Here is a 10,964-nt window from a genome sequence, read left to right on the forward strand (position 1 = left end):
ATAAACAGATTTCTAGCTGCTACAAAGTAAAGACCTAACTTAACAAATGTTTCTTGCAGAGCAGTAGTTGGTTAGATTTGGTAAAAAAAGTATTGTGGGATATAGACAAATTGGTTGAGACGTAATTGTTTCACAAGAACAAATGAGATGTAATAATTAATTTTTTAGCTTGTTTTTTTAGCAGTTTGCGTTTTAGTTGTAGTTGAAAGAACAGGTGATAGCAATGTAGTGATGTTGATGTCGATGTTATGACATTGCTTTGTTATTACAATCGCTGCCATGTGGTCGCTGTTAAGACAGCTACTTCAAAACATTCGCTGTTGCGTAGTCACTTCTCTGACAGCGGCTCGACTATTTGAGCTGGAAGAAACTATGGCCTATAAAAATTCTTACTTGCGCATGACATAACACTTGACTGATAGTTGCACACAAATCCTTAATGTAAACAGAATCAGGCAGCTGAATAAAATTAGAAAGCTAATCTAAGACTACGAAATGGTCAAAGCCCTGAATATTGCTGCTCAGCAAACATGTCAGAGGCACAGCGCTGCTCTTACAAGTATAGTGTTACTTCTTCTACTCTGCAGTTGCTGTCTGCACTTTATCCATACGCAGACTTCACCAGGCAACTGTCACTCTTTGTTCTGAATAGCATATAAGTAAACATTGTTCTGTGGAAGTTTCCTTATTCAACGCTGAACCATAATGTTATATTTTCATCATTGTATTATGTAAACTTCTTATTAAACTTCAGCCATTTGGTGAAAAACAAATTTTTTTTCTGTTTCAATCACTGATGAGACATTTAAACAATTTTTTAAATACATGTATTGTAGGCTATTTGTTGTTTTTTTAAACTAATGGCTGCCACAAATCAACACATAAAGTCATTTTGTGATGAAGTCACCATGTGTTGAGGCCACTTCATAAGAATTGTAGTAAAACATGGCTGAAGTGGATAAACAACATCATCCAGAAAATGCTAAGTAGAGAAATTTCAATCGAAATGCATTCTCTCTACGAAAGAGCTTGTGCATTTTAAGCCTACACTTCCATTCACACGCTTATAAGTAACAACAAAAACCTCTTTTAACTTATCATCACTTAGTTTAATATGGCTTTTGCATATAAATTAGGCTTTTACATTTAGTTTTTGCAAATTTTTATTTACCGCATCTGTTTTAATACCATATGCAATTAGCTGAAGTTATGATAATTGTTTTGGAGCTTTGGAAAAAATTATAAACAAAATACAGTATATCCATATAAGAGTGTTTGCTCGCAATGATTTCAAGTATCAACTTTGTAATATGATCAGATGTGCTTATTTCATTGGCAGCTGTCATTTTGATTTCATAATTTGTGAAGATCAGTCATGCATGTAAAGAAGGCTCACAGATGCATAGCACTTAAAATAGAAACAAGCAAACATCTTTACATAAACAATTTATGTAAGAATATTTGCTGAAAACACTAATTCAACGCTTTCTGTACAGCTGTAAGAACAGATATAGCAATACAGTATTTTAGTATAAATGATATCTACTGTCAAGATCAGGATACATAGATCAAACAAAGTGCTACACTCATCATTGCATACATTATACAGAAATCATATCCAATTATATTGACATTCATCATTGTCATTAAATGATCAATAAATCATTATATATATATATAGCCCAAGCCTCCATTTAGCCAAAATAATTTACAAGTGGTAATGGGCGTGTATAAAACAACCCGCAAATATACGGTAACCTGAATTAATATTGCAAATAGAATAGCCCATCACTCTTATAAAATGACAATCGATACGAAATTTGCATAACACTGAACTGTGATTCAAAGCTTCACTGACAAATGCCAATCAATAGACCCTGGCAAGTGACTTTGATCATGGCAGGTGCTTCGGTACTTGCAACCACAACTACACACATAGCCGGTTTAGAAAGACTGCTGCAATAAATCTAATTAGTAGGTCAAGGAGGTCTAATTAGTAGGTCAAAAAGGTCACTGATTTTAAAAAAGCGTGATATACATGTATGAATGTACTGTATAGCTTTTTATTGGCATTAGAAATTATCAACAAAATTATGTTTTTCATTCCAAACCAAAATAAGAAAGAAAAGATAGATATAAGGAATTATTGGTTGAGCTGAACAGACGTGTTTTAAAAGTTGATTATCTAATACTATGGTGGAGGAGTCAGGATAGTGAATTGTAGGTTGTAGTAACAGAAAATTCATACACTGAAACATATATTTTAACAAAATACGTTGTCGATTGATGTAAAAACCATCAAAGCAATAAAGAGAAAATTTTACCAACTTGTAGTGAAAAAATATAGATATCAGTAATTCCAGCAGAATATAGGTATCGTTAATTCCAGCAGAATATAGGTATCGGCAATTCTAGTAGAAGGAAAAAGTCAAGATAAAGGATTAAATATTTTGTAAGTAAATATTCACACATATTAAAAACGATGATGATATTAACAGTAAACACAATAATTATTTTTCTATAATAATTTGAAAGCTTTGATTGCAATTAAGCTGAACTATTGCATCATGTTTTATCAGTAGGAATACATTAGTAGAAATAACAATATTAATGATGATAATAATAATAATGTTCGCGAGTTGCTGTAGGTGAGTGAAGTCTCATAGTTCTTTCTGTAAAGTATCATGATAAGATTAAATTAATGAAAACTTTTTTATTGGAATTGACAATAATACTAATAATATTAGTACTGATAATAACAACAATATTGATGATAACAATAATATTGATGATAACAATAATATTGATGATCACAATAATATTGATGATCACAATAATATTGATGATAACAATAATATTGATGATAACAATAATATTGATGATCACAATAATATTGATGATAACAATAATATTGATGATAACAATAATATTGATGATCACAATAATATTGATGATCACAATAATATTGATGATAACAATAGTATTGATGACAACAATATTGAAAAGAAGAATGCAGAAACAAGAATTATGGACATTGCTATGCTAAGGGAAATATAGAGTGAAGGGAAAGAGAACAGGGGAAGATAATTAAATATAGATATCTAGTGATAGACGTGAACAAAATGTGAAAACAAGAGTGATGGTAATGTTGGTAGTAATTGGAGCATTTGGAGTTACTCACCCTTGAGTAATTGGATAGGAGTACTTAATATTGGCCAGAGAAAGCTGAGTAACATTCAGCAAACTGTTCTTGTGGCTACAGCTAATGGCATCAAAAGAAACCTTGTCTATCAACACGAGCTGAGTTTCTCCGCAAAAATATGAATAATAGTAAAATTGATGAAAATAAAAATATGAATATTAATAATAATTATCTTTATAATCAAATATAACAACATAATAAATATAGTAAGAATAATAGCACTCACTGTCATAGGAAGTCTAATACAACCAAACCTCTCCATATGACTACCCCATTTAAACATTTTTCAACCAAGATTTGACTCTGTACGTGCAAGTAAAAATGAAGAAATTGCAGTAGCAAAAATTAAAATAAAGCATCAAGGAGAAACCCTGTCAATCTAAGTCTAGGGAACTGGATGGAAAACAGTTTAACAACAAGCACAAGATACGATTATCTATAATAATATTATTAATAAATATAATACTAATATCATAATATTAAAAAGGTAAAAAGAGTTTGCTCCAGACTCCAGTACCGGTATAGCTTAGCAAAATATACAACAAGCAAGATAAAATTTGAATAAAAAGTTATTTTTAGAAAAGAGAAAAACGGAATTTATGGTATGCCTGGGAGTAGATGCAAGTTAGCATAAATTGTGCATTAGTCAGGTTTTTAAAGTCTTATGCAAATATTTTTCTTCTATCTGTTCACTCTTTTAAGGGCTGATAAATGGCTTGTATTTTTTCTGTTAACTAAAAACTGTCTTGCTCTATGCATGCTTCTTTTTTGAAGCTAGTAAATCCAGTATTTTGGTCAATTGTAGCCCGCTTTCTGTTTGGAATAGTTAAAAATTGCAAATCTACTTTACACCCAACCCCAACTAATGTATAACAATTCTGGTAATATCCATAATCATTGTTAAGTTTAAACGCCATAGAAATTGAAACTATGTATTAACTGCTATGGTAAATTGTTATTAACATAATATTCTCATCCTAAGCATTTTAACTTCAACTTTAAATTTGAGAAGGAAATTTTTACTAGTCCGTGGATTTAAAATGACCAAAGTTGTCGTACCAAAATTATGGAAGAACATTCTAGTTAGTTGCAACTCACCAAACAGAAGTTCTTTTGCGTGGGTGATATCTGTTAAACATTCTGCAGACAATTTGGTTGCATCTTTTCTAATCGCAAGGTGGTTATGTAGCTGCCAAAATTTTACCTTCACAAGTTCTCTTCCCAGGCTTGCTTCTTAACGCCTATAACAGTTTTGAAGTCAATTGATGCTGCCAATTGGCACTTGGCCAATTTCTGTGCATGAGATTTTAACATGAACAATTGGAAGAATGTTGATGGCTGTCAGGACATTGAGTGGACAACTCACGATGATGAAAGATAGATTTAAGCGTAGTTGGACACGTCCTGTCAGTTTGGAGCTATTACTGGGTTGAGTATGAAGATTAACAGACGTATTGATTGATCATCATTTATAACTGATTATGAAATTGAGAGCTTTTGAAGTCATATTTATATCTCTGGTAGTGAAAAGTCTGATCTTGAGCTGCTGTCAGCAGTACTATATTTTCTCTATTCAGACATTCATTAATTAACCATCACATCACCTCTGCATCAGCCTCTTTGACCTCTGAAGTACTCAGAAGCTTGTCATTCCAATTCTTTTCTCTCTCCTCTGTCTTTCAGCTTTCAAGTTGACTCCTGTCTCGTCCAACTTCTACAATCACTTTATTTATGGTCGACTCCGCACAATCTGATTGGCTGCAAGTGCCATCCTATCCTTTCTTCCATCTTTCTTGTATAAATTAATTCTACCAGCCACTTTTTGCTGCAAGAACTTTCTTCATCTTTTTCCCATCTCCATCATCTTTTTTATGGCCCAATCAGCTGTATATTAAAAAGCTGCAACAGCCATGTGATTTCAGGGATGGGATAGCCTTGGCCGAGACCCCTTAATATCAATTAGGTGTACAACGATTCATTGGACACAAGACAAAAAACTCTACAGAAAATCTCTGCTGTCTCGTGGTTTTGGTGTTAAACCAAAAATATTACAGAAAAAGGCTTGTGAAGTAAACCCTGACAGAAATTCACCACTCATTGATTACAAACACTTTTAGAAGTGCTAACCAGAACAGCGTGGGAATGGCTTTGCTAGTCCAACTAGTGGTACTATGGTAAACTAGGCATGTTACAACAGTCTACCTGCTACATGTAGCAGAAAAATAAGAGACTACAATTATTACTACAGGACTATAACTACAAGTACCCTGGCAGTCTTGGGCACCGTGAGAGATTGTCAGGTGTAATAACTATGTGTACAATCATTCCAATATACAACAAAGCGGTTGATTGGTGCAGAGAGTGAGAGTGTCAGTTTCCTACGCTGAAGGTTGTGAGTTCGAATACTATACAAAGTAATCTTTTTTTAACCGACTTATTATTAACACGGTTATTATTATAGTAAAGAATATAATAGCATAGAATAGATTAGCATAAATAGAAGTGAAAGGTTAAGACAGACACCCAGCTGTGCCATAATAAATGTAACAAGTGCAATATTATATATTACAACAGTAGCAGCATATGCTAATATATCAAGTTTATCATTAGCTGTGAATAGGAATATTGTTCAGCAATACTTTGACCCTGAGGTTTTACTCTCAACTTTCATCCCAAATGGCTCGACCAAAAAAAAAACATTTTTGGGGTGTTTTTGGTGACCAGACAGTCTAGAGTGTTTTCATAAAAAAGGGTACGTTTTTTAGCTTGGTGCAGTGGATATGGGCCAAACCTGTCTCATTGAGTTCCACACAGTGAAAAGAGGTATTCATGAGCCAAAATTGAGGGCATTTAGTCTGTGGTGATGAAGTGATAAGGGGTACTTTTTTATTAATGTGTTAGTCAGTGAAAAGGGTGCATTTTATAACATTTCAGATTAGCCCTTGGGGATGAATAGAAGAGAGTGAAACCCCTGGGAATTTGACGAAACGAATTGCTAAAACAATGCTCAACTCTGATTGATGAAATTGCTATGAACCTATCATAGGTTCATAGCAATTTCATCAATCAGAGTTGAGCATTGTTTTAGCAATTCGTTTCGTCAAAGTCGTCAAATAATGTTGCATACTGAGAGTATTGATTGTGGGGCAAAAGTTATACGCAGTTCCTATAAAACATCATCATTATTTCTACAAGCTTTTTAATAAACCATTTAACGTGATTTTCCTGATCATTATATCTTTGTTGTCTGATATCACTGTGTGCATTACTTTTACATTTCTTCAGTTTTTGTCGTTCATTTACTAGTTTGTCTATGCATTCATCATTTATCTTTTTATTTGATTATTAGTTTATTCGTTCTTTCTTTAACATGTTCTTCCATTTGTTATTCGCTCATTCATTTTCACTACTTGTCTGTTGCAGATAAAATGGTTTCATACTACTACATAACTACAAACATACATGCTATAATTGCCTTTGGGAATAATTGTTAAGTGAAATTGCTTATATCTGAGATTTAGCCAAACTTGATAAGATTTGATGGAATATTCGCTGTGTGCCTTTTTAGCTGAGCCTCATTTTATTTAAAAATTCTGATTGTATTTAAAATTTTAGACTTGTTACAACTTATCCCCATAGTTCCTGCTTTCTGATGGGGTCATAGCTACTCAATGCAGAAGACTGGTCTGTCTAAGATGCATCTGTTGTGGGAATGTCTTAGGCGATGCATATGATGTACATAGATAGATTAAAAATGATAAATTTGGTGAAAGGCGGATAAATTTGCCTATACATTAGTTAATAATGTGTTATTAGCTTTTGGCTAATTTTGTGACTGCCAATTTGGGTTGCAAATGAGTACATCAACTGGTCTACACACGCAAAATAATACATTTGAGATCGACAGTTATGCTAATAAAATGCAGAGAATCAGTATATGAAATATATAGAAATATATATATTTCTAATACATGTACTTGCAAGGCAGTTGATTGGTGCAGGTAGTTGGATCAATCTCCTTAAGTTGAAAGGTGTGTGTTCAATCCCATTGAAAGCAATCATTTTCTTTCAACCTCTAAAATGGCTTCAGATACATGAACAGTCACAGCCCTTATTATAGTAGTGATTGAAGCTCATTCTGCTTCAGGAAATGGTGTTGCACTTGATCTGATTTGATTGGTTGTCACAACCAAACAATCATTTACAAATTCAACCCTTTCAAACAGCAGAGTGTCCAATGTTTTGAAACATTATCAGTAGGGCAAATATGAGTTTTTCAAAATTTATTGACTAGTAAAAATTCTGGAAAACTCTGCCGATTAACTGCTAGCATACACATTAATAAAATGAATAGCTTTAGATAAATAAAATTGGCAGCATGAATCTATGTACTTATCAAACTTTGATCTTGTAATGTCACTTGAAACCCTCATAATGGAGAAATAATGTAGGCTGTAATTGAAGTAACTGATAAAATATTGCTTTGCATGGGACTCGAACTCTAGCACTCAGCCCGGTTGAGCAACACTCTATTACCTGCTCAAATCGATCGCCTTACGACAATGCCAAATAGTCTTTACCATAATTGGTGTTCCGTGACATTAAAAAGTTCTTGAACGCAAGAGTAATAAGAGCAGGCTGCCAGAGCTCCATGCGCTACATACGGCTTATTTAATATGAAAAAGCAGGACTACTGCAAGCAATGCTAGGCTCAAGTGGCAAGCCTAAAAAACTTTGGTTTTTTTTATAAATGCACCACAATCTATCTGACTAGAAACTCAAGGATGCTTTTTCACATGCATTAAAGATAATTGCCCACAATGAATGCATTCATAGATTGCTGCAGTAAAAGCCACGCGTGGTGCAGGCGTGGCAAGGCTTAATGCCAGGCAAGGCTTAATGCTAGTATTTATACAAAACCTTGTTGAAACTGATTAGTATTTTAATCTAATTATAATCTAGTAATTTAATTTATATAAATCTCAAAATTTGTCGTCTGTCATTGTCATCCGTCGTTCAGTCTGTCCAGCTAGAGCGATTAATACCTAGCAATGACAAGTTTGTATAGCAGAATATTTGATCTCAGAACCTCCTGTTAACCAGATGACAACCTAACCAATTGAGCTACACAAGATACATCTGGGTGATCTGAGTCATTATCTATATATATATTTTTCAAAGTTTGTCATTTATAGGATTGATTGTCCACCTATGGATCTTAAAATCTTGGAATAAATATTCCATACCGAAGAAGATTCTATCTCGGACCCTGCCATCCACCAGTCTGATGCCTCACCCACTAGACTACAGAAATCAAATTGCTAGCTTGCCAATATAAGTCATTATATGAGAGCAAATACTTAACTGCTTTGCGTATGACGCAGGTCATAGCATAGCGTCACGAGAAGCTGTTCGCTAAAATTATTAAACTGGCTAATAGCGAGCAACTCTCACTACTTCTCATTGTTTATAAGACAAAACACTTTTCTGATGATATGTTGTTTGAAAGTTGGAATGGTAAATGTTGTTATATGTTAAATAAATAAATTTTCTGTCCAAAGACTTTTCTATTACCTGGGCAACACCGGGTGGCACAGCTAGTCTGGGATAAAATACGCATAGTACTCTGCGTTATGCAATGTCGCTAAAGCTTGCTCTCATGGCTCTTATCAGTATGTTTAGTAATACGAATACTAGCTTAATCAAAGTAGCTATTGGCAATGTGCCAGGCTAATGACAAGTAGGAGGCAACTACATTACCTGTCACTGTGTATAAGCTGTTTTTAATACTCGTGCAACGCTGGGCAATCAGCTAGTCTATATATATAAATTTCAGTGTTTGTCTATCGTCAATCGTTTGTGTGTTCAGTTATAGCGATAAAGTTTAAGGTACAAAAATCTGCTTCGCAGAAGATTTGAACTCGGTACCTCTGGGTCTGCAGACAGGGGAGCCAACCCATTAAACAATGTGTTCAACTAGCCAGAGCGATTAATTATAGCGCACATATTCATTACGTCGGTAAAATAGGCACACTTGAAGCAGGGAAAATACTAATGGTTATTAACTACCACGCATGATCATTACACATAACATAACATTTATTAAGCTAGCTTCTGATGTGGCTCTTACTGTAGTATAGACTTGGACTAGCTTAAGTTACTACGTAGCTTACCAGGTAAGTTACTCAAATTACATAAGTTAAACAGATTGCAAGTTTATTGGGTTATCGTTTTATTATCCACACAATGCTAGGTATTCAACTAGCAACTGTACAAACATGATTTAAACATTGTATATGCATCTATATACATGTATACAAATCTCAAAGTTAGTGTGAAAGTCGGTTTGACCAGTTATAGTTATTAAAATCTTGGAATGAAGAATCCGTATCGCAGAAGATTTGATCTTGGCAAATATGTTACCAACTAAGCTATGCGAGATTGATGGACACTTTGGGCGATATATGTCGTTACGCGGGTGAAAATACGAATACCTCTCCCCGCTATGGCGCAAAGTCATTTTATGCTTGCTCTCACGGCTCCTATTAGTAAGTTTACTAGCTTATTCTAATTAGCCATTGGCAATGTGCCAGACTAATGGTAAGCGGCAGACCACGTCTACATTACCCGCCACAGTTTTATAAGTTATAAGCTGTTTTTTGACACCCGTGCTATGCCGGGAATTCTGCTAGTTGTGTATAAGATGGACCTTACTATGCCAGAAGCCGCTAAACTTTTTATAACTGTAACAGAGATGGAGTGAACTACCAAATTATTTCCTGCATGTATCTCACAGTGCCTGTTGTGTTGGCTACGGTAGAATAATAAAAGCCAATACTGCGGCCGTTTTCCGGTGTAAAGAGCTGCCGCAAAATCAGGTGGAATATTTAAATTAGGGAGTAGAACGTACACTCTGAAATGTTTGCTAATAAGTTGGTTTAGGGGTGAAGAAAGGAGAATTCAACATGTAACGATGACATTATCGAGATGTCATCGTTACAAAATTACGTTAGTTACGAAGTTCAACATCAAACATTTTAAATCACTCTGTTAAGATACTTGAAACTACAAAAAAATTTAGTTTTTGTTTTTATTGTGGTTTTAGAGCATGTTTCATAACACTATTGTAAGTTTATATAGCTCACTTCTGAGAATAGCATTGAATAGACATTGAAGACTTGTATTAGTTTGCTAATACTGACTCTTAGGCTATAATAAGGTCAAGGACATTTGATTTTTTCTTACACAACTAACTTATAAATTTTATTTAATAATAAGAAATGAATCGAACATGGAAACCTTCTTATTTCAGTTTGTGGCTGTCTGCTATACAAAACTCTAAAGAGGCTTATATAGCTGCTCTTAAAGCATACTGTTTTACAACTCTGTTTTTCTCTATAAAGTACTGCAATGTTTTAAAATCAATTTTCTGCCATGATCACACAATGCTTCAAAAAGTCCCTCTTTGAATTCTCTGATTGGAACATGAAGGCTTTTATCTCAGACTTTTTCCAAGTTAACTAAAGTTCAACCAACCCTGGTCCAGAACCATTTGATATTCACAAAGTGAAACTCTGTATACCTAACTGAAATTTATATACCAAATTTTAGTTTTAATTTTAAAATTTCAGATGACAAACTGTACTAGTAAAAACACTAGAAGTTATTTCTATGATAATTAGGATCAAACAGCACCAATTATCGTCTAAAAATATTCCTTTTTAAAAAAATCTGCAGTTTGTGCGCATCATTGTTCAACCAA

Source organism: Watersipora subatra, chromosome 4 (genome assembly GCF_963576615.1).
Source record: "Watersipora subatra chromosome 4, tzWatSuba1.1, whole genome shotgun sequence".
NCBI lineage: Eukaryota > Metazoa > Bryozoa > Gymnolaemata > Cheilostomatida > Watersiporidae > Watersipora > Watersipora subatra.